The sequence below is a fragment of the Aotus nancymaae genome, unplaced genomic scaffold (genome assembly GCF_030222135.1).
Source record: "Aotus nancymaae isolate 86718 unplaced genomic scaffold, 86718_ANA_hifiasm-v0.15.2.pri h1tg000002l, whole genome shotgun sequence".
NCBI classification, from domain to species: domain Eukaryota; kingdom Metazoa; phylum Chordata; class Mammalia; order Primates; family Aotidae; genus Aotus; species Aotus nancymaae.
Genome location: NW_026988413.1, coordinates 31,908,014 through 31,933,526, shown reverse-complemented (window position 1 = coordinate 31,933,526; position 25,513 = coordinate 31,908,014). Strand labels below are relative to the sequence as shown.

Sequence of the window (25,513 nt, the reverse complement as noted above, 5' to 3'; positions counted from 1 at the left end):
AGGTGATGAGACATCCTTAAAGAGTTGTTAGAATGAGATAATGTTTATAAGGTCTGAAGCACAACTATGGCATATAACAGAAACTTAAGGGAGTGTAGTAGAAAGGAACAATTTAAAGTGGGAGTTAGGGGAGCATGCAGAAATGACTTTCAAGGACATTGGAACTGAACTTTGAAGGATGAACTAGAGGAACCAGAGACTCAGTTGGTGAAGGAGGAGAACATTCTAAGCAACATTAACAACACACAAAGTACACCATGTACACACTCACATATCCTTACTTCACTGTGGTTTTGTTGCTAGTGGGCAGGTACAGATTCTTGACTTCACCACACAAAAGAATTTGAGAGCAAGTCTAAAGCAAGAGTAAGTAAAGTTTAGGGCAAAACAAAAGTCCACTCTGGGAGGCAGAGCAAGCTACTCAGAGGGAGACGGCAGCTAGTGGCTCAAAAGAATTCCTTTTATGGAAGCTGTACATACATTTTCATAAAATATGACCTGGTGAGGTCAAATATGCAAAGGCAGACCTGCCGTTGGAGCATGAGCTCAGCTGTAACATGTATCATGCCCTATTGCACATCGTGTGTATCATTAGCATATAAAATCTCCACCTAGGGTTTTTAAAAGTATTATTATTAAAATGAGGAAAAGGTTAGTAAAAACTAAACTCTGACCCTAGCTGCACATGCAAGACACCAGAGAAGCCCCTGGCCACCCCCCACTTCCTTTCTTCCCAGCCCCACCCCACCCCACCCAGCCCATGGTAGGAATTTGTAGCTAATAGTTTCTTGGGCTTTTGGTGCTGATTGGTTGGAGAATGGGGAAGTTCCATCAGGAATAAGAAACTTTTGTTCTCTTTCCCAGGCCACACTACTAGATAGCAGGAAATTGTAACCAGCTGGTTGGTGGTTTGCTAGTATCCTGTAGGCCTGCTTACCTCAAAAAAGAGGTACTGATGCACACGAGGATGCGAGGGATGTAGAGCTGGCTGTGGAGGGGCCCGTGGGGCTCCACACAGGGGGACAAGTCAATATGGCCCCTCATATGGTTTGGCTCTGTGCCCCAACCAAATCTCATCTCGAATTATAATCCCCACGTGTATAAGAGGAAGAGCCTGGTGGGAGGTGATTATAATCCCCACGTGTATAAGACGAAGAGCCTGGTGGGAGTCATGGGGCAGACTTCTCCATTGCTGTTCTCGTGATGTGAGTGAGTTCTCATGAGATCTAGTTGTTTAAAAGTGTGTGGCACTTCCCCCTTCTCTCTTTCTCTCCTGCTCCTCCATGATAAGACCTACTTACTTCTCCTTCGCCTTCAGCCATGATGGTAAGTTTCCTGAGGCCTCCCAGCCAGGCTTCCTGTATAACCTGCAGAACTGTGAGTTAATTAAACCTCTTTTCCTCATAAATTACCCAATCTCAGGTAGTTATTTATAGCTGTGTGAGGATGAACTAATACAGCCCCAAATCTTACTTATCCTGTCTCAGTTTGACTGTTGTTTTTAAATTAAAATTACTCTATTTTTAAATTAGAAGAGAACCACAAAATTTTATTAATGTACAAATCAAATCTTTTAAAATAAGTGTACTTTATATTGCTCTCACTGCAGGAGGAAAAGAAGAAAAAAGGGAAAGTGAGAGAGAAAAATATAGAATACGAATAGCAGAAAGAAAAAGCCAAGACACATATGGAGAACAAAGATAGGGGAAGTAAGTGAATCAAGAGGCATCAAGGCAGGAAGAAGAGTGGGACTTGGAGGGATGGTGATGATGGTGGAGGGAAGGAGAGGCCAAAAAGGCAGAGGAGGAGGAAGCAGCAAAAGACACATCCCTGGACTCAGGAAATAAATCAGCCAGTTGTCTGGAGCAGAGCAGACCAGGCAAAATGGCAGCATGCAAACCTTGAGGAAAAAATTGTTTAATAAAATGTAAATATTAGTTTCTGAAGACATTATCTTTGACATTCTGACTGAAGGAATTCATGTTCTTCATTCAATATGGAAATAAAACAAAATGTATTTCCATGGGACAGAAGTATTTCTCACATAACAATTTTCTTCCTTTTAATTCAAGAAACCAGGAAGCAATTTTGCCATGAGAAAAATTGGAAGAGCGTTATTACTGGCCTACCACTCGTAAACTGTTTTTCTTCCCCATTTCTTATCCTTTACTTTCTATTTCACCATACTGCCTTATCTGGCTATGTATGTATGTATCTATATCTATCTATCTATCTATCTATCTGCTTTCATTTTTCTTACTTTTCTCTCAAAACATAATTCCCTCTTCAATTATTTTGTGAATGTTAGAAATCTATTAAAACATGTCACAATTTCAACACAATAACCTATGTTTACAGATTATGTTTTTATTTTTTCCTGAGAAAAAATTAATGTGAACTGCTTATTTTTCACTACTCAATATTAACCCTGATTTTATTTTCAGCCCATTGCTGAAACTAAGAAATGTCCATTGACTTGCTGAAAGCAATAGCATAATGCTTCTACTTTTTTCATTAATGACAGTGATTGTGATAGATGAGCACCTCAAAGTTCCCATGCAAAAACACAGAACTAACTCAATAAGCAAGATTAAAGAAAATTTTTCTTTAACAAAATATACCCATCTGTTATTAATCTAGTCACTATGTGGATACATAGCCTTAAGACAGAGGAGTATGCAATCTTGCTCCCATTGTTTACTGAAATAAATATTTCCATGCTATCCATAATGATTTTAGTAAAAAGGGGAGGCTCATAACAATTATAGTGCAAATTAAAACTGAATAAAAAAGAACACGGAATTCTAATTGTTAAATTATGAAAATAAATAACCAAAGCCATTATTTAAAAAGGGCAGAGGCAGTTCAAACATCAGCATTCCAAGATCATGAACTTCTTTTTTTGTATTTTAGAACTCTCGACAGAGTGAAGGATGGGATCCAGAATCCAAAGCCAAAGTCCACCATATATTCACAGCTGTAGCATCTTTCACATCCTGGAAACTTACCCAGGAGTAGAGGCTGTCCTAACTCAGTAGCCTTAATGACCTGCCCAGAGGAAGCTGGTCCAGAAGGTGCTCTCCCAGTTAGTGTGGTTTGTCTCTAAGTACACTTGAGATTGTAGGCTGAGAGTGCATTTGGATGGGCTTACTAAATGGAAAGCCCTCCCCACCTTTTTTTGAGTTCTGAGTGGATACTATAACTTTAGTCTTCCTCCAAAACTATTTGGAATCTCTAACTCTCTGAAAACCTTCATAAACTCAAGAAAGGATCTAACTATGTTTCTCATGTTCTCCAAACATAGCACTGCCAAGAAGCTGCTTGAACTTGTAGAGTATTTTCTCTGACTGGGCTGCCTTCTTGCACCTGCTTTTTTTCTGCAAGATTAGTATAGAATACTGTGGGGAAGAGCTCCCTCACCTGCCTTGCAGAAGGTAATGCTACTGGGTTCGATTGCCTGAGTAGGCTCCCTAACTGCTTCCAGAAGCCAAACTGTTTAATTTGATCACATGAAGTTTGCACTTCAGTTTGGATAGATCTTTTCTATATTTATAGTCCTTGATTTGTAAGTCCACATTTTATATATAAACAAATGCATAATTAAAACATCCATTCTAGATTGCTTATATAAACAAAATGTATAATTTGCACATTGACTACAGATTTTCTTTAAAAAAACAACAATTACTTCATATGTGCTTTTGGAACTAATAGAAATCCGTTCAGCTGTGTTTTATGTGCACTTCCAAACTGAGATTGTTACAGAGGAAATTGTGGCAGTTAATCAACATGCAAATGACATGTTTATGTGTGACTTAAAATGAATTTAGACAGAAGAATGCCAAATTTAACACTTTAGCCTTGCAATGAAACTTACCCAAACCACAGAAAAATCTGACTTACCTAGAGAAATATTGAAGTCAAGAGTTCTAATTAATGCTTGCCAGATTAATACTTTTCAGTTGTTGATAACAGATCAAATATGAAATAGAGAAACTCAAAATGTTAGAAGTAAAGAAACACTTTTGTACTAGAAACCTTTTGTGTCACCTTCATCTACAATATATCATATAATTCATTCTAGTAAATGGTCTTTAGGCCTGTCTTTAGAATTTAAGTAAGTATATCTATGATACGGTTTGGCTTTGTGTCTCCACTCAAATCTCATTTTGAATTGTAGTCCTATAGTCCCCATGTGCCGTGAGAGGTACCCATGGGAGGTAACTGAATCATGGGGGCTATTCCCCCATGCTGTTCTCATGATAGTGAGGGAATTCTCATGAGATCTGATGGTTTTATAAGCGTCTGACATTTCCCCTCCTGCCACTCATTCTCTCCCCTGCCATCCTTTGAAGAGATGCCTTCGGCTATGATTGTGAGTTTCCAGAGGCCTCCCCAGCCATGCAAAACTGTCAATTTCTTTCCTTAATAAATTACCCAGTCTTAGGTATTTCTTCATAGAAGTGTGAGTGGCCACAATCTAAGTGGCCATACTGACAGAATTATTTTTCTCTGTTTATAAATGTTTGAAGATGTACTACAGTTTCTGAATCTCAAAGACGAAAGTTATTTTCACACTTGTTAGGAACTTTACCAGGTATTAAATAAAAGAAAGGAGTTGTTATGAAAAAGAATGAGATGAAAACAGAAACAAAAAAGTAATTAAAGCAATTCTCAGTAATGTCACTCACCTGTGCTTTAACTCTCACACTCAACTGGAAAATCCCCAAATTAATATGAATTAACAATTATTGAGTATTCACAAACGTTAGCTACTATTATGTACCAGGCACTGTGCTGATTGCATTACATTCCTTATTCCCTTTAAACCTCAAGACTTCAAGGAAATTTAAGCAAATTGAAGCCATAGGAGTTAAAAAAACTTGACTAAACTCACACTGCCAGGAAGTGGTGAAGCAGTATTTTCAACCAAGGTCTGGCTCCAGACCTCATGGTATTAACCGCCACCCTGTACATTGCAGACTAAATGATTTATTAACAACTATGATTTCTCTGACAATGCTTTGCCATTTCTTGAGTACACTACTAGTGTACTTAAGAAAGTTATTCTAAGTTATTATGTGAATTTGGTGTGGAACTGAAGTTAGAGTTAACCAAGCCAGGATAGCACATACAATTCCAAAAAAAATTAAAAAGCCTCAAATATTAGCTTTTGATGTGAGAGACAACAGAGAGTCAAAAGAGGAAAACTAGAAAGAAGATAACTGAATTTGGTCAGATCTGGGTGGAGATTAACTTAAATGACAAGGCTTCAGTATGGAGAATAGGGTGGGTGTAAGAAAATGCAGTATATATATATATAGTTATGAAGTGGAGAAGAAAAAACAGTAATTGAAAAGGGAAGGCGGAAAGAAGGAAAAGAGAAGAAAATAAGAGAGTAAAATGTATTTAGAATCTTCCACGGGATAAGCATTTTTATGTCACTGCATAAAATTTTCATATTAACTGCCAAACGCATAACAACGTAGAATACTTTTTCTCATTTTTAAAGATTAAAGTACTAAACAATATTTTGGAGAAGATTTACCTGATAGAATTTGAAGAGCCAAGACCTGGACTCACATCCTTTGATTCCAATGCTGCCCTGTGGGTTTAAGCATAAAGAGGGAAGGAGCTATAGAGAGAGATCTTAGATTATTTTGAATGGATATCATTTGGTTGCTATATTGAAAATATTCTGACTACCACTTATAATTATAGTTATTATACATATTTATTGAACAAAATCGGAAAAAAACATTTTCTAAAATTTCCTCCTGTTTGTTGCACTCATTTTAAGAGGAAAATATTTATACTTTCTTTGTTGTGAATTGGAATGCATTTTTATAATTCTGAAAATGAACTTTTCCATTTCTGTTTATACCATCATAGAAAGGGAGAATTATGCTTGACATAGAGTCCATCAGGCATTGGTATAGATCCCTTTCTTCATTTTTTGGATCCAAAGGAAGAGGAAAAGGGATAAATCGTGACCAACTAAGAGATCCAACAGATTGGAGGAAATGAGGAGGTGGTGCACATTGTTTCTTTGGAGATACTATTTTCTTTGTTTTGATTGACAGCCTAAAATTATCTAAGCTAGGGCCGTGTGTGTGTGTGTGTGTGTGTGTGTGTGTGTGTGTGTGTGTTTGTGTGTGTATGTAACCCGGAAAACATTAAGTCAGCAGTATGCGCCATGGTCATTGTGTCTTGGGCACCAGATAAGGTCCCAGCTCCCCTCATGATGATCACCAAGGGTTATGTTGAGATCTCCGCTTATTCCCAGATACACTTAGGTTTGTCCTTCCTTCACCCCTCTTCTACTTGCTCTACATGGAGTAGAAATCTCCCAACGTTTGTGGAAAGTGACTGTCACAATTTCATATTTAACTACATTGATGAAGAGTGTATTTTCTTTTAAAAATCTATTTATTTTTTTTAAACAACCACTTTGTCATTTTATGGCAATCTGCATAGACAGAGTTAGATATGTGCTAATGTTGTCATCTTAAATGTAAGTTAGTTTTGAGGGAACCATCGTCACACATTTTCAATGAAGTTAACATCATTCAAAACCAACATATATATGTGGGAAATCCTTTAAGTAATTTTTTGTTGCATATTTGCAAGCCTAGAGTATATCTCAAAGTACTTTCAAGTACATAGCCTTGTATTCATGCAAGAATCAGATTTTAAGTGAGGGATTTTATTTCCTTTCAAATAAATGACTTTATGTTTCTCTTAATTATGTGTCACAAATTGGAGTAAAATCTCACGGGGCCTGTCTCTATAGGAATCTAAACAATACCAGTTTGTAGAGTCTATGGGAAAGTAAGAAAAATATATATTTTTTTCTTTTAGGTATTAATTCAAATAACATGTCATTCAAGGGATTTATTTTTAAGTCATTTAAAGAATTTTAAGGAGGAAGTCAAATCCTATACAAACTAATAAACTATAAGCAAATATTTATGAAAGTTCATTTCATTGCCCTTGGGAAGGTCACTCTTCCTCTCTTATTCAATTTGTTCTATACTACTAAGGAAGAAACACTGAAGTGCCCTGTGGATGGATAATCAGTATGTGCCCACAAAGACTGGAAATCATGTTTCTTGAAGACATACATCTTAAGCCACACAACTAATCCAAAGTCACAGACACACACTTGTTGATTGCGCTTCTTTTACCTTTCTCGAGATTTCCATTTCTCATCTCTGCTTTGAACTCGTTTTCTTCTTTACTTTTCTGTTCCTCATCTCCACATATTTCTTTGGTCTATTTAATTTTTTCTTCAGGTAATCTCTCAGTTTTTAAAGCATCTTTATTGTGTATTTTTCTGTTAGTCTCTCCTTCCTTTTATACAATCTGACATTTATTCTTTCTTTTTCTTTTTTACTCATTATATTATCTGCCATTTCTATCTCCTATTAAAGCAAACTAAATATGGCCTGAGAAGGACTCCATACTCCTATATTTGACTTCTTGTGGATGAACTGCAACCTAACTTAATAGGTAGACAAGTCTGAAAATTTAAGAGTATGCCCTATAATAATCACTGAGTCTTGGCCAATCTCAGCAGACATATTTCAACCAGTTATACACTGTCAAGCATTCAAACTGTGTTCCTTAGGCAAAGGCTAAGCTGTAACCAATCCAGCTGTTTCTGTACCTCACTTTAGTGTACCTCACTTTCCTTTTTTTGTCTCTCTGTATCTGCTGTCATTCTGGGGGCATCTCGATTTGCAAATTGTTTATAATTAAACTCCTTTACATTTAATTTGGCTGGATTATTTCTAATACTTTTATCCTATTGTCCCCATTCTCTCCTTTATAATTTCAACTACCCACTTTATCCCTCTCCTCTTTCCCTCAAAGATAAAGCACTCCTGTAATTCCACTTTACCTCTCATTATAAGTAGATTCCATTGTAGCTTTTTTCTTTGTTTTTGGTTTTGCTTTGACAGTTCTCTTTCTTTCCTAAGGAATAGAAAACACTTAATTTAGAAACAACATTCAAATTTATCATTTGCTCTCATAATTATGATTGGAACTTTTAAAACTTTTAATAAAAAGATATTTTATTTAACCATATAAATGCAATATATATATATACACACACACACATACATACACAGATGCATATAGCTATGCATATATACATATATATGTATGTGTATATATATTGCATTTATATTGTTAAATGCATATTTAACCATATGCATACACACATACATATACATATATGCACACATATATATATATTCTAGAGCAGAGCTCTCAGTCTTATTGCTGATGAGAAGCATTTTTTTCTCCATTATAAAATACACTCTTTCTTCGAGATACACATCATGCTTCCTTGACACAAGCCAGCCTTCTCTTTATTGCCATTGTCTTAGTTTCTGATCATACCTCCATGTTTGTCAAAGAATAAATTTCTGCTTCATCCTGTGTGAATTCAGGAGCCGTGGTACAAACACCTTCTGCTCCCATTACTTTCAGTAACTTTTACGGTCACTCTCAGGAAGCCATTGTATCTTTTCTCTTTCAGAAGTGGACTTCTGCCTGCTTCACTTTAAAGTCTTTTAAGTTAGATACCCTGAATGGTCCTCCTACTGAAACAATAGTGCCAGCTATACCATCAGAAAATATTTTTACATGCCTAGCTGATCTGGTTCAAAATTGAGGAGTAGAGAGGCCAACTTTGAAGTGAAAGCAGAAACACTGGGCAGTAAATGACAAAACTAGCTTTGCTCTCAGTGGTTTCTTACAACCCCATGGCAGGACTAGGGTGGAAGGAGGAAGGAGACAAAGCCTAAAGCCTTAATACAGCTTGGGCCCCAGAGTACTAAACCATCGGAGCAAAGGTGAATGAGAAGTAAATCCTCGCCTTTAAAAGAGGATCTCAAAGAAATATATCTGTCCAGAGCTTGGTGCCTCCTTAGAGGATTTATAGCTTTTAGCAAGCTTTCTCTTGAGTCTTTAGTTCAAATTATTACCATTTTTCTTGTCTGCAGAAAGTTTGCGGGGAAATTTTAAGTTAGGTTAGTCCTAGCTTTAGTTTTCTAAAAAACAGAACTTCAAGATATTGAAAAGATAAACCTTACAATGAAGAAACCCAGAGAAAGGATTATACAGCAAATTTGTATAGCTGAAAAGAGAAAGATTGAATCAGCAGGGGAAATAAATTATCCAGAATGTGAAAGCACAAGGAAGAAAAGTAAATGACAGAGTAAAAAAGAAATACGCAGCTATTCAAAGTTCCAGAAAGAATACCGGAAACATTGGAAGAGATGGTGGCTAAAGCTTCTCCAGAACTGTTAAGGGACATCAGTACTTAAATTCAGAAAGCTCAATGAATCCCAAGCTGAAAACAATTAACTCCTAACATCATTATAATGAAATTACAAGGGCCCCTAAGCGCAAAGAAATTATAAGCTATAATTTTTTTATCTCAATGATGTCACTGTCTGCAGTCAGATAGAAGACCCTGAATTTCCCATTTTACAGCATTTATTTTTGGAATGAGAGGCTCCCATGCTTGCTGTATTTGTAAATCCTGTTTTGCCTCTCCATCCCACTTTCATTTCCCCCATACCACCCATTAATAGAAAGACTAACTCCTGCAAACCTATAACTTCATTCTGGCTCCGGTGAAGTCCTGAGAATCCAGAATCTCAAATATAGCAGTCTATCTAAAACAGGGTGGAGACTCAACATCTCTCCTTCTCAATGCTGCTCTTCTCAGTTCTTTAACTTTACTTCTCAATGTTTGGTGCTTGTCTATGTCCATTGCATATTTAGCTGACTTCTCAGCACATGACTCATTTTTGTCTCTTTTGGACCCAAAGGATCATTATTTCTAAGAAGCAAAAATAGGACACAAAACTGTACAGATAGAATGGCCTTTACCTCCACCCAGCGCACGCACACACACACACGCACGCACGCACACACACACACAGGCACACATACTTGCCCACATTTCCAAAGGGCTGTTAATGTTAGGATAGGAGAAACCACTAGTAGAACATCAGGAGAACTAGAATTTAAAGGAATAATATAGTGGTGAATCAGCAGAGGTTAACTCAGTTAAAGAGATGTCAAAGATTAACTTGGGTAAGGGCAACTGCTCTACTAATGAGCTTCCATCTGAGAAATGTCAGAAGAATGTCACTGAAGGAAATTTTCCTCTGTTTCTTCTGAGTAATAGAGACAAGTTCATTTAGTATGAAGTCATTTAGTCTATACAAACTTCTATTCCTTCTTAACTCTCTCATCAACTGACTTCCTGGTAATTCTTGTTCACTGAAAGCTTCAGGATCTCACTCGCAGTTTTCATCTCTGCCTCAATTTTCATTTTATGATACAAAAAAATGTGAAAATCTCATGCAGCACTACACCTACTATTTCCTTGGCTTTATCTCCAGTAATCTTCACCTCTACTCCACTTTAGTTACAGACTCTCAATGCCATATCCTGGGCTTTATCATCACCTGTTATTTCTCCACCTGTGAAATCTTAACCTGAAAATTCCACTATTTGAGTACAAATTCTCAATCTTCCAGCTCTTGCATTTACTTCCATTAAACATTTTTTACTTCATAGTAATCTCAGTTCTTTTGAATCCACCTCTATGAAATTCTTTTGATACTCATATCCTTTATAACTCAGTTTAGATCTCAGTGATCTTTCTCTTATATTCCAGGTCTTGAAATTATACCTCTTAAATGTTCCAGGAATCTCCACTCTTCTCTCTGTTTCCATTATCACCACCCCAGTTTAGGTCACCATTACCTTTCACATAGATTATTCAGCAATATCCTCACTTGCCTTCCTGACCCCAGTGCTTCCAAACTCCCTTTCCAACCCATGCTCTGCACTGCAATGAGAATTATCTTTCTATAATGCAAATATGGCCATGCCATTCCCTCTTTGAAAGCACTTTAATGACTTGAAGTTGCTTCTAGAATAAACTACATATTCCTAAATATCACTTACACATTTTCCATGATCTAGCACCTGCTTTCCTCACAAGCCTCTCTCTTACCTTCTCATTCAATCACACTTCATGTTTCAATAGACTGAGATATATTGGGTTTACTGAATTTTCCATGCCCTTTCCCACTTCTAGGCTTTTGCACATGTTTGTTCCTCTTCCTGAAGCAGGATTCTGTACTTCATCCTCTTCCCACATTACCCTCTCAATCCTAATCATTCCTTAAATCTTGCGTTAAGAGACCACATCTCTCAGGAAGCTTTCCTTAACTTCCGTTCTGAGTTGCACAGCCCTCTTTACGTGCCTGTACTTCCCCATCACAGTACCCAACGTAATATCTCCCAAGTATCTCTTAAATTGTGTGCATCTCTCATTAGATTGAGATATGTGAGGTTAGGGATAGTATCCTCACAGGATAGCACAGAGCCTGAACCACATTAGTTGCTCAATAAATATTGGATGAATGAAAAAAAAAATCTGACTTGGAGAGTTAGATATGGAGAAATTTAGTAGAAATAACCTTAAATCGGGATACTCATTGTGAAATTAGAGGATTTTGATCAGATTATATACCTTAAGACTATGGAACCTTATCCACCAGCCTAGAAGTTTGCTGGAAAACAATTAATGTTTCTAAAATGATTATAAAATTTTCTTCATATTACATTAAATGAGTATTTATAATCTACAAATTCTACACTTTTTATCTACACTGAGATTTGCACATGTAATCTCCATACTAGGTACTATACATTATTGTCCTGATTTTAAATCAGCATTTTTTTCTGAAAGTTTCCTTCTTATTTGCCTCAACATAATGGAAGGTGACTTCCAGAAGAACAAGAAACAGTTTTACATCAAATCTCTCACAAGTTGTCCAGTGATGTACTGCAGGTCTCACTGGTCTCTCTACATTTCTAACAGATTCTCCGTCTTCCTCAAAGCACTGGATTTATAGAAATACTGTATATGCCACAGACTTGTCTCTTTAAAACCTCAGTGTCAAATGTGGTTAGACCATAAATGTGTGAGTTGACAGAGGACATTGATATTCCCCATGCAAGTCTCTTTTGCTATAAAAATGGAAGTGTCAGATTATGATAATTCTTTCTCCATCAGATGCCTATAAAAGACAAATTGAGGGAAGATAAAAGTTAGCAAGATGTATGTAAGAATAAAAAAGAAAATAGCAAGCTGTTAAACTTTCCAAGGCTTTCATAGCTGCTTTTATTTTGACAACATAGTTCTTACAGACCATTAGGCCATATCCAGCTTCCTCCAGCTGTCAAGTCTGAGGTTCCCACTGCTCTCACAATTGAGTGATGTGTCCATATGAAGGAGAGAACAGCCTTGCAAGAGGCTTTGTGTTTTTCACAACCACAGGAAAGTTGGCAAGATTTATCTACATTAACAGTTTCAAACATGGATGATCATCACAATTGTGGGGGGAGGTTTTTACAAAATACAAATTTCTAAATCTCATTCCCAATATTCTGGGATCCACTAAGTCTGTTTTTTGTTCATTTGGTTTTTCTTTTCCCCTTGTTTTGTTAAAGTTAAAATTTACATACAGTGAAATGCACAGAAAAGTTTTCTTTTCTTCGCCCCTTTAAGTTAGTTAATTACTTATTATTAGCAATCCATCTTAAGTCTTTATTTATTTATTTATTTATTGAGGCAGTGTCCTCACTCTGTTGCCCAGGCTGGAGTACAGTGACACAATTATAGCTCACTACAGCATGGATCTCCCAGGCTCAAGCAATTCTCCCATCTCAACCTCCAGAGCGGCTGGGACTATAGGCAGGTGCTACCACACCTGACTAATTTTTGTATTTCTCGTAGAGAGGGGGTTTTAGTATATTGCCCAGGCTGGTCTTGAACTCCTAGGCTCAAGTAATCCTCCAGTCTCAGCCTCCCAAGGTACTGGGGTTACAGATGAGAGCCACTGTGCCCGACCTATTTATTTATTTATTCTTGGCTTTTAGCTACACCTCTGTGGGTTGTCTTTAGTAATTTACATATAATTACCATATGCATCTTTAAGTCATCACAGTACTTAGAGCTAATATTTTGTCCAGCTGACCTAAAATACTAGAGCTTAACTCCATGAACCTATCTATTCTCATTTTCTGTGCTATTATTGTTATAAATGTCAAATCTACATACACTATAAAACTCAGGACACAACCTTATCTGATTTTTTTTTTTAGATCAGTTGCATAGCATGTTGAATATAGCTAATAACTGAGTACTGTACATTTCAATATGGCTAAGAGAGTAGTTCTAATGTTCTCATCACCAAAAATATTAAATATTTGAGGTGATAATTAGCTTAAACATTACACATTGTATCAAAAGATCATAAGATCACTGTGAACCCCATAAATAGATGCAACTATACTTTGTCAATACACAATTTAAAAACAAAAAACTGCAGTTGTCTTTTAAAGAATTAAGGGAGAATAAAAGGGTATTATTTTAAATGCATCTACATATTTATCTTTTCTTCTGCTCTTCAATCTTTCCAGAAGATCTGAGTTTTTTGGCCATCATTTTTCTTTAACCTGGAGAAAATTCTTCAGCATTTCTTCAAGTTCTGCTCATGGCAAATTATCAGCTTTTATTATTTGAAAAGTCTTTGTTTTGTCTTTCTTTTTGAAAGTAATTATTTTTGGAAATAAAATTCTGAGTTGAGATAATTTTTTTTCAACACTTTAAGACTTTGGTCTATTGTCTTCTGGCCTCCACTGTTTTCGGTGCAAAGTCAATTATCTTTGAATCATTGTTTTCCTGTGTCTAATATTCCATCACCTTACTCCACACACAAAAGTGTTTTGTTTTGTTTTGGGTTATCAGGAATTTTATTACAATATGTAGAGTTATAGTTTCATGTGCATTACTCCTACTAGAAATTCTTTGAGGTTTTAAAACCTGAAGTTTGTTTTCAGGTTTAAAAATTCCCCACCATATTTGGGGAATGTTGGCTATTATGTTTTTCATATATATTCTTTTCCACTTTCTCCATTCCTGTTAGATGGCATTACAAGTATAAGTACATTAGACAGCTTGATACTATCCCACATCTCTCTAAAGGTCTGTTCCTCATCTTTAATGTATTATTCCCCTCTTTGTTCTTCAAATTGAATAATTTATATTAATCCAACTTCAAGTTCAACTTACTATTTCTTCTGCCATTTCGAATCAACTGTTAAGCCTATCGTGACATTTCTCTTTCAGATATTTTAATTTCTAGCTTTAGCATTTGCATTATGTTCTGTTTTATAGTTTGCATTTCTTTGGTCACTCATTATGACGATTTTTTTCTTTCAGTCCTTTAACACATTTATAATTGTGGTTTTAAGGGTGTTATCTGGTGACTCCAGCACCTAGATTTATCTCTGGGTCTGCTGGTCTGTCTCTATTGACTACTTTCCCTTTTATCCAGTGTCATAGTTTTACTTTGCATATTTTGTGATGTTTTTAAGGTGATACATTGTGGATGAAACCTGGGGGAAATGTTGGATTCCATTATTGTTCTCTGAGTAGTAGTTTTTTTTTTTTTTTTTTTTTTTTTTTTTGATAGCAGGCAATTAAATTACCTGCTGCTCACCATACATTTTTGAAGGCTTGCTTTTACATATCATTAAAGCAGGCCTGTTTTCATATCTTAGGTTAGATATCATAGAGTAAATTCTGTGATATAGTATTTAATCTGAAAGCATGATGTTTCAATGGAAAACCAAAGGTATTATTTATCAAGCCCTTCTAACTTGTCAGGATTCACACTCCAAATGTTTGTCTTTCCTGTAGTGGACAGTAGCTAGAATCTCTAAGAAGCCTTCTAAATTTTCAAGCTATTGATTTTCACTGAGCTTCTTGGATTCTCACTTACACTTACATAGTCAACAAGGGATTGAGGAAAGTTAATATTTATTTTGTGGTGCTCCCTCCTCTGTAACTCTTTCCTTACTGAAGGGAAGTTCTCAGCAACTTAGGTTGTCCCTTGGCAACTCAAATAAAAAACATTGTAGCTTTCTGCTTGAGTTCTTGCTGCCCTGTACTACACACACTAGAATGGAAAAGCAAGATCAATACAGTTCTCTTATTTCAAGGGTCAATTTCTGATTTTGGTTATTCTCCAGTCCTTGATTTTTTTTCTTTCAGATTTTATCATTGTTACCTAGGAAACTGGGGGAAGGATATTAATGGAATATAACCTATTCCACCATTATCAGAAACAGAACGCCTGTTTGTTTGGCTGATTCATTTTCAAATAAAGCTCCTCTTTTTTTCTGTTCCTTATTTTTGAGCACTTCCTATGTGCTGGATACCCTTCCAGACTGTGACATGCAACAGTGAACAAAACAGATATATTCCCCATTCCTAAGGAGGTGAAATTCTAGGGTAACAGGGAGACAGAAACATACATACATATAAAAGATAATAAGTACTAAGAAATAAATAAAACAGAAGAACGGGATAAAGAGTGACAGGAATAGTATTTAGACAAGGTCAATGGAGAAAAACCTCACTAAAGACACTGCTATGTAACCAACCTGGGCAACATAGTGAGATCCTGTCTTAAAAAATTATAAAAATTTGCCAGGCATGGTGGCTCATGTCTGTAGTCCCAGCTACTCATGAACCTGACATGGGAGGATTGCTTGAGCCCAGAAGTGCCAGGCTGTAGTGAGCTATGATCTTGCCACTGCCCTCCAGTCTGGGTGACAAAACAAGACCTCATCTCTAAATATTGAAATAAAATAAAATCCATTTGCTATGTAAGCAGAGAGACCTCAATGGAGTGAAGAAGCTATCATGCAGATATTTGAGGAAAGTGTTCTAGGCTGGACTAATAATAGCAAATTTTAAAACCTTGACAAAAGTGTTTGGCAGACATGTCCTCAAAATAAGAGGGCCAGTGTACCTGGAGGAGAACAAAATATGTTAGATTAAAGAGGCTGCCCCAGCTGGATCATGTATAGTTTTGTAAAGAGTTTGATTTTAATGAGTGTCATGAGAAGGCAGTTTTGAGCAGGCAAATGATAGAATCTGGTTTACATTATGAAAGGTGTGCCCTGGCTTCTATGTGTAGAATAGATGGGAGGGGAGCATAATGATCTTCCCCTGGTTATTCCAATGATTAATAGGTTTGGGAATATGTTTCTGCATGATGCAGAAACTGGAAGCTGCTGCCTTGCTAGCCTGATATTTCAAGCATGGTCCAAACTAGCATCATCAGCGTTCTAAAATCTTGTTAGAATTGCAGACTCCCAGGCCCACCCATTGAACAACTGAATCAAAATTCACATTACTTCTTCCTAGAATTTCTATTTCCACCTAATAAAATCTTACCTATTCAACAATGACCACATCCATCAGGAAACATCCCCAACTACAAGTGAGTTAGCTTTGTACATTAACAGAATGTTATCCTTCACTCCCAGTTCGTTGTATCCTAACTTCGCCTATTTTTTTTTTTTTTTTTTTGTCAAATGAGTCAAAAGAGGTGAGGATTTAAGGAAGTCAGATTGAACTGTGTCAAATGTTCAGTTTTTCCTTGGATTTGCAATTACCTTTCTGAAAATAGTCACAGAGGTTTTGGATGTATGTGTGAGGAGGAAGACAGATCTGTCTAACCCTCGTTTGATATTGCGTGGCTCTTCTCTATCCCTCTTCTAAGCCTCCTTCCTCTACCACCCAAACTACTTCTTCCCATGTGTAAATCAATAACAATTGCTTATAGTCCTTACTTTGCAACAAGTTGTTTTGACACTGATCATTCACAGCCTTGGAGAAAGCTTTCACTCTAGAGGTATAGTTTTTGATTTAAAAATTTAGGGTAAAGTGAAAACTAACATGAAAATCACAGAAATTATAAATTTAAGGCATTTATTTTCAAGAAAGACTCTTCTTCCTAGATCCTCAGTCTCACTGTTAGAAGTAGCAATTTTGTTCATAAGGATGAAAAGACAGTACCTTAATTTTCTGGGTTTCTTGCTAAAAATTAATGATCCATAGTTATCAAATAACTATAAAATTTGAAGGTAAAATTTAGCAATCTTAGTTGCTAATAATAGTTGAATATAAAAGCCATATTTAGATAATAGAGTTTTTAAAGATTTGTCAGCAACTATCAACATATTTATAGACATAGCTGTCTCTTCCTCTTCCTTCAAATGTTTGTGCATTACTGAAAAAATAAATCAACATCTTTACAATAAAATTTAAAATACAGATACTTTTAAAAATCACAGGATATTATTTATATCAAAATAGTTAAAACCTATTCTGTAATTTAGTACTATAATTTATAATTATCTGACTCTAAGAGTACTTAAACTATAGAAAGTATAAATTGTAGCAAGCTGATTACCTGAAATATAGTAAAGCTGAACATAAAATTACCTTGTTACTCTGTAATTGCATTTTCAAAGAGACTATATAAAACTTCTCAGTTGAAATCACCTCCTAATGATTGAAGTCCTCACTTCCCATGAAGCACCTTGCTTGTAATTGATGTCTATACTGATTTCTTTCCTGAAGACCAGGCTTCAGCAAGGCTATATTATGCCATTGTTGTTAATATGGTTATTGTGCATGCCTTAAAGATGTCAATTTCTTGGAGATTTATATAATTGTTCTTGTATAGCACTAAAATAATGGCAGTTCACTGACTTTTACCTTTGATTCACATCCAGCTTTCAAGTTTCTAATCCTTAGAATCATTTATTCTCTGTATTTTCACTTCAGCTCAATACCTCCATGTATCACACATAAATAAAACTATAAAGAAAAAATAAAAAGACTTAAAAGCACATAAATAAATAAATGGCTTAATTAGGGATATTTTTTTACTACCATATGGTCCGAAAGTATTCCTTTTGGCTGTCACTGAAGAGCATGGTAAAGTGGCAATGTATGTTTTTGCCAAAAATAAGTCATGGAAAATCAAATTATCTTCTATGTGTCTTGGTTTCTTCAACAGGATGCAATATTGGGTCAAGAAGACAACTGTGTTTGATTTTGGCGCCATGGGAAACTCTGCCATCATTGCTGCATGCCTCCCTCTTGCAATCTTACAGCGTGAAAACGAGAGTAAGGGGCTGCCAAGTGAAACAGAACAGACAGTTCAGTGCAATGCATCCCCACTTCTGTAAACAACCTGAATTGTATGCCTGAGTGCCTATTCTGGTAATGTTTGCCCTTGTCCTTCTCAGTTTTGTTCTGTATGCAAGGGGCTGTCCCTGTAGTCTATATTTTCCAGGCCCCAATTGCCATCAGCAGATTAGAGGCAGGGGGAAGGGAGAAGTCAAAGTATTCCACTTTCTGCCTTTGGTAGTAGCTACCATCACATTAGGGCCTACCTCCTGCCATAAAAGCCATGAGACACCAGCCTTCATGGTAGCCCAAGGCCATGGGTTGCCTCCTTTATTCCTTCTGCCTACGTCTGGAGGAAGCTTTGGGTGAGCCAATGTTTAGATAGCCTCACTGCCATCTAGTTAGCATCTCAGTTTCTTCCATTACCCACCTAACCCATTCCTACATTAAATTCCTTGTTGTAAATGCTGAGAGTATTTTTTCTTTTTGTGCAGGTCCTAAACAATTGTACTCTGTTCATGGAGGGTCAAAAACACTGTCTGTTTTTTAAGGTCAATGTTGTTTTCATCACACTGAATTGTGTAACTATATATATATACACACACACACACATATATATACACACATACACATATATAACCATATAAGTTATATAGATGTATACATATATACGTACATATAGATGTATATAAAAAGAAAACTAGAGAATTATAGGAATTGTATATCGCAGATGGGATAGACCCAGAGCAAAAACAAAAAGATGATCTATAGATTCAAGCAGTTCAAACATAAATTTCAGATTTATGGCCAAATGAATTAACCTACTCATCAAGAGATTGAAGTGACAACAAAGTAGGTCAATTTTCTTAAGATAGTTGCATGATCTTGAAGTTTGAATGTAATTCTTGCATGTTAAACAGATGGTTGGTTTACAGGTAATTAAATACAAAGAATCTCCAGAGGCAAACCACAGCTTTTTCAGTGAGTCAGTGATGGAATAACTGAACCTGAAGTAATTGCACAGATACCAGACTGAAGGAGACTGGAAAAATTATTATATAATATGGTCATCTCTTCCCTTCCTAAAAGGTTGTATTTTATTTACCTAAATGGATTATGAGATATGTATCATTAACATTGTAGTTTTCTTACAGAATCAATCACATAATGTCTTTTACATAGATGATGCTAAAATTTATGTTTATTACTACATGATTCAATAAATGAACTGACATGGCCTGACAGATATGTGTTTTAGAAGAGTTTGCCTAAGGCTGTTGATAGAAGCATTGCAGGCAGTCCAGAAAATTGCAGTAAAAATATGCAAGTGCTTATAATAGCTTCTAAGTTAACCAATATTTCAAAGTTGACATTTATAAATAGGAGAAAAACCCACAAAGTTTCATAGATCCACTCAAGCTTACTCATGAGAAATAAAGAAGGAAGTCCCATTCTTCTTTATCTACATGTTTAATGAATATGGGCTCTTAATTGAAATATTAACTATAAGAAGGACTAGTTTTTATTTAAAATTTTCTAAGTATAAAACTGAAGAAAAAATATTGCATTGTAGATTGTCTAGCACATTTAAAATATTCCAATTTTACTCTTTCTCTCATTCTCTTTTTTTTTGTTATCCTATAGGACTTAAATGTTTAAGTAGTTACATTAATAACTGTTTTAAGTAGAGAGCAAAATTCACTACATAGAAAAGAATCACATAGCCTTATTCTATGGAATTCTCTTAGGTCTTCAAAAGCAGTTCATGAAAATGTGGCAGAAATGTGTCTAAAAGCGGGCAAAGAATTCACATCCTTCTGGTGCACGACAGCCTCACGGCAGCATCATAAGCCACTGGCCTGCTCCATTTCTTAGGGAGCTGGTGTGACAGGGGCATTTTTAAGATCTTCATCCTAAACTCCCATGCAGAACACATAAAAAGGGTAAGAAGCCCACCTATAACTTCCTATATGTAGACCTGCGATATCTTAACTACGTGCATCTATTTGGACTCTACCACACACCCCACATCTCCGTTTTACCTTTCCCATAAGCCCTCCAAATTCTCCTCAGTATTATTTAAATGTCTGTGGACAAAAGAAAGCCAGAACATCTTATAGGGCATTTTTGCCTGCTGCTTAGCCAAATCTTCCCTGTGGAAATGAAATACAGAACTGAGACCTACTTAAATTGTGAACAGGGGCAGAAGAAAGATAAAGGAACAAAAACATAGAATAAACATAAATTATAATCTCAAAACAGTATCCAGGCTCATTGATATTTAAAAAGCTCATGATTTAGATTAATTAAATTTTGTTCTGCCAATTTACTGAGTTGTTTTTTATTAATTCTAATATGATGTTGGGTTTTCTAACATCATAGAAATTGCAACTATTTTAATTTTATGTTTTCTGTCCCTACACATATACTAATGGATCTGCTACATAACTAATGCATTTATTATATCCTCCAGAATTTTAAGTAGCTAAAGAAGAATTATGCATTGTGGTATTTTTCTTAAATATAACAGTAATGCTTTCTGTAATTATTAATTATGATGCTGACTTTGGTTATGAAAGAGATATTCTTTATCATAAGAGATCAATAGAAAGGAACAAAAGTTTAGTTATGGACGAAGTGTGCAGTGCAGTTTTTTTTTGTTTGTTTTTGCACATGAGAGTGGGGCATTCTAATGAGCTGGGAAAGTTGTACAATTTTACCTCACATCTCACTCCAAAATAGATTTTTTTTTTTTAAAGTTTTTTCAGGTTGGTATCAGATTTGTTTATAACTGGGGCACGAGGTGATAACGAAATTCAAACCTACTGCTCTATCCTTGTTACACTGTTTGGAAACTAATCAATCAGGTTTGACTTATTCGTGAGTTAAGAAATTTCGGCCCTGCACTCTGTACCTCATTCTCCGCCAACTACCTGCCTCGCTGCGTGCCCTGCCACCTTCCCACAGAAATGTTTTGGTTACGTACCCACAGTCTTTCCCCAGGAGAGACCGCTGTCCAGGGTACTGGCTCCTCATCTCACTCCGGCTTATGCCAAAGATGTAAAATTTGCCACAGATGCCTGGGCCTTAGTGCTTCAAGGTGTAGATCTTTTAGCCGATGCTGTAGCCGTTAAAATGGGGCCAAAGGGAAAAAGAGTGATTAACTAAGCAGAGCTGGGGAAGTCCCAAAGTAACAAAAGATGGCGTGACTGTTGCAACCCAATTGACTTAAAGGATAAATATTAAAATATTGGAGCTAAACTTGTTCAAGATGTTGCCACTAACGCAAATGAAGAGGTTGGAGATGACACTACCATTGCTAGTGTACTTGTAGGCTCTTTGCCAAGGAAGGTTTCGAGAAGATTAGTAAAAGTGCTAATCCAGTGGAAATCAGGAGAGGTGTAATGCTGTTGATGCTGTAATTGCTGAACTTAAAAATCAGTCTAAACCTGTGACCACCCCTGAAGAAATTGCGCAGGTTGCTAAAATTTCTGCAAATGGAGGCAAAGAAATTGGCAATATCATCTCTGAAGCAATAAAAAAGGTTGGAAGAAAGGTTGTCATCACAGTAAAGGATAGAAAAACACTCAATGATGAATTATAAATTATTGAAGGCATAAAGTTTGATTGAGGCTACATTTATCCATACTTTATTAACCCACCAAAAGGTCAGAAATGTGAATTCCAGGATGTCTATGCTCTGTTGAGTGAAAAGAAAATTTCTAGTGTCAAGTACATTGTACCTGCTCTTGAAATTGCAAATGTTCACCGTTAGCCTTTGGTCATAATTGATGAAGACGTTGGTAGAGAAGCTCTAAGTACACTTGTCTTGAATAGGCTAAAGGTTTGTCTTCAGGTTGTGGCTGTCAAGGCTCCACAACTTAAGACTGGAAAGAACCAGCTTAAAGATATGGCTATTACTACTGGTGGTGCAGTGTTTGTAAAAGAGAGGTTGACCCTAAATCTTGAAGGTGTTCAGCCTAATGACATAGGAAAAGTTGGAGAGGTCACTGTGACCAAGATAATGCCATGCTTTTATTATTATACTTTAAGTTCTGGGGTACCTGTGCAGAACGTACAGGTTTGTTACATGCATGCATGGTGGTTTGCTGCATCCATCAACCCAGCATCAATATTAGGTATTTCTCCTAATGCTATACCTCCCCTAGCCCCCCACCCCCTGACAGGCCTCAGTGTGTGATTTACCCCTCCCTGTGTCCATGTGTTCTCATTGTTCAACTCGCACTTGAGTGAGAACATGTGGTGTTTGGTTTTCTGTTCTTGTGTTAGTTTGCTGAAAATGATGGTTTCCAGCTTTATCCATGTCCCTGCAAAGGACATGAACTCATCCTTTTTCATGGCTGCATAGTATTCCATGGTATATATGTGCCACATTTTCTTTGGGTTGATCCAAGCCTTTGCTATTGTGAACAGTACTGTAATAAACACACATGTGCATGTGTCTTTACAGCAGAATGATCTATAATCCTTTGAGTATATAGCCAGTAATGGGATTGCTGGGTCAAATAGTATTTCTGGTTCTAGATCCTTGAGGAATTGCCACACCGTCTTCCACAATGGTTGAACTAATTTACACTCCCACCAACAATGTAAAAGTGTTCCTATTTCCCCACATCCTCTCCAGCATCTGTTGTTTCCTGACTTTTTAATCACCACCATTCTAACTGGCATGAGATGATATCTCATTGCGGTTTTGATTTGCATTTCTCTAATGACCAGTGATGATAAGCTTTTTTTTTTTCCATGTTTGTTGGCCACATAAATGTTTCCTTTTGAGAAGTGTCTGTTCATATCCTTTGCCCACTTTTTGATGGGATTTCTTTTTTCTTGTAAATTTGTTTAAGTTTTTTGTAGATTCTAGATATTAGCCCTTTGCCATGAAGTCTTTTCCATGCCTATGTCCCAAATAGTACTGTTTAGGTTTTCTTCTAGGATTTTTATGGTTTTAGGTTTTATGTTTAAATCTTTAATCCATCTTGAGTTAATTTTTGTATAAGTTGTAAGGAAGGGGTCCAGTTTCAGTTTACTGCATATGGATAGCCAATTTTCCCAACACCATTTATTAAATAGGAAATCCTTTCCCCATTGCTTGTTTTTGTCAGGTCTGTCAAAGATCAGATGGTTGTTGATGTATGGTCGTATTTCTGAGGCCTCCATTCTGTTCCATTGGTCTATATATCTGTTTTGGTACTAGTACCATGCTGTCTTGATTACTGTAGCCTTGTAGTATAATTTGAAGTCAGGTAGCATGATGCCTTCAGCTTTGTTCTTTTTGCTTAGGATTGTTTTGGCTATGCAGGCTCTTTTTTTGTTCCATATGAAACTTAAAGTAGTTTTTTTCCAATTCTGTGAAGAAAGTCAATGATACCTTGATGAGGATAGCACTGAATCTATAATTACTTTGGGCAGTATGGCCATTTTTACGATACTGATTCTTTCTATCCATGAACATGCTTTTCTATTTGTTTGTGTCCTCTCATTTCCTTGAGCAGTGGTTTGTAGTTCTTTGTGAAGAGGTTCTTCACATCTCTTCTAAGTTTTATTCCTAGGTATTTTATTCTTTTTAAAGCAATTGTTAATGGGAGTTCACTCATGCTTTGGCTATTATTTGTGTATAGGAATGCTTGTGATTTTTGCATATTGATTTTGTATCCTGAGGCTTTGCTGAAGTTGCTTATCAGCTTAAGGACATTTTGGGCTGAGACAATGGGGGTTTTCTAAATATACCATCATGTCATCTGCAAACAGAGACAATTTAACTTCCTTTCTTCCTATTTGAATACACTTTATTCTTTCTCTTGTCTGATTGCCCTGGCCAGAACTTCCAATACTATGTGGAATAGGAGTGGTTAGAGAGGACATCTTTGTCTTGTGCCAGTTTTCAAAGGGAATGCTTCCAGTTTTTGTCCATTCATTATGACATTGGCTGTGAGCTGTCATAAATAGCTCTTATTATTTTGAGATATGTTCCATCAATACCTAGTTTATATTAAGAGTTTTTAGTTGAAGCACTGTTGAATTTTATCAAAAGCCTTTTCTGTACCTATTAAGATAATCATGTGGTTTTGTCATCGGTTTGGTTTATGTGATGGATTACATTTACTGATTTTTTGTATGTTGAACCAGCTTTGCATCCCAGGAATGAAGCCGACTTGATCATGGTGGATAAGCTTTTGATGTGCTGCTGGATTCAGTTTGTCAGTATTTAATTGAGGATGTCTGCATTGATGTTCATCAGGGATATTGGCTTGAAATTTTCTTTTTCTGTGTCTCTGCCAGATTTTGGTATCAGGATGATACTGGCCTCATAAAATGAATTAGGGAGGTGTCACTTTTTTACTATTGTTTGGAATAGTTTCAGAATGGAGCAGCTCCTCTATGTACCTGTGGTAGAATTCAGCTGTGAATCCGTCTGGCCTTGGACTTTTTTGGGTTGGTAGGCTATTAATTATTGCCTTAATTTCAGAACTTGTTATTGGTCTATTTAGGGATTCAACTTCTTCCTGATTTAGACTGGGGAGGGTGTATGTGTCCAGGAATTTATCCATTTCTTGTAGATTTTCTAGTTTATTTGCATGGAGGTGTTTATGGTATTCTTTGATGGTAGTTTGTATTTCTGTGGGATCAGTGGTGATATCCCCTTTATCACCTTTTATTGCATCAATTTGATTCTTCATTCTTTTCTTATTAGTCTGGCTACTGGTCTATTTTGTTGATTTTTTCAAAAAACCAGATACTGGATTCATTAATTTTTTGAAGGTTTTTTTGTGTCTCTATCTCCTTCAGTTCTGCTCTGATCTTAAGTTATTTCTTGTGTTCTGCTAGCTTTTGAACTGGTTTGCTCTTGCTTCTCTAGTTCTTTTAATTGTGATGTTAAGGTGTTGATTTTAGATCTTTCCTGCTTTCTCTTGTGGGCATTTAAGGCTATAAATTTCCTTCTAAAAAACACTGCTTTTGCTGTGTCCCAGAGATTCTCATATGTTGTGTTTTTGTTCTCATTGGTTTCAAAGAACTTATTTCTGCCTTAATTTTGTTATTTACACAGCAGTCATTCAGAAGCAGGTTGTTCAGTTTCCATGTAGTTGTGTGACTTTGAGGAAGTTTCTTAATCCTGAGTTCCACTTTGATTGCACTGTGGTCTGAGAGACTGTGTTATGATTTCCATTCTTTTGCATTTGCTGAGGAGTTTTTTACTTCCAATGATGTGTTCAGTTTTAGAGTAAGTGTGATTGGTGCTGAGAAGAATGTATATTCTGTTGATTTTGGGTGGAGAGTTCTTTAGATGTCTATTAGGTCTGTTTGGTTCAGAACCGAGTTCATGTCCTGAATATCCTTGCTAATTTTCTGTCTCATTGTTCTAATATTGACAGTGGGGTGTTAAAATCTCCCACTATC

The 25,513-nt window shown here is 36.3% G+C and overlaps 1 protein-coding gene and 1 pseudogene across 1 annotated transcript in view; one reads left to right on the top strand and one right to left on the bottom strand.

The window, feature by feature from the left end:
• Nucleotides 1-12,193: 12,193 nt before the first annotated feature.
• Nucleotides 12,194-25,513, bottom strand: part of POT1 (protection of telomeres 1) — a 156,638-nt gene continuing 143,318 nt past the window's right edge. Inside the window, exons 21-22 of the transcript XR_002479035.2 lie at nt 21,084-21,218; nt 12,194-18,102 (exon numbers count right to left, since the gene is read on the bottom strand). The gene's annotated coding sequence lies outside the window, so the exon portion shown is untranslated. The remainder of the gene's footprint in view (nt 18,103-21,083; nt 21,219-25,513) is intronic.
• On the top strand, nt 18,031-24,415 carry LOC105731981 (60 kDa heat shock protein, mitochondrial-like; annotated as a pseudogene).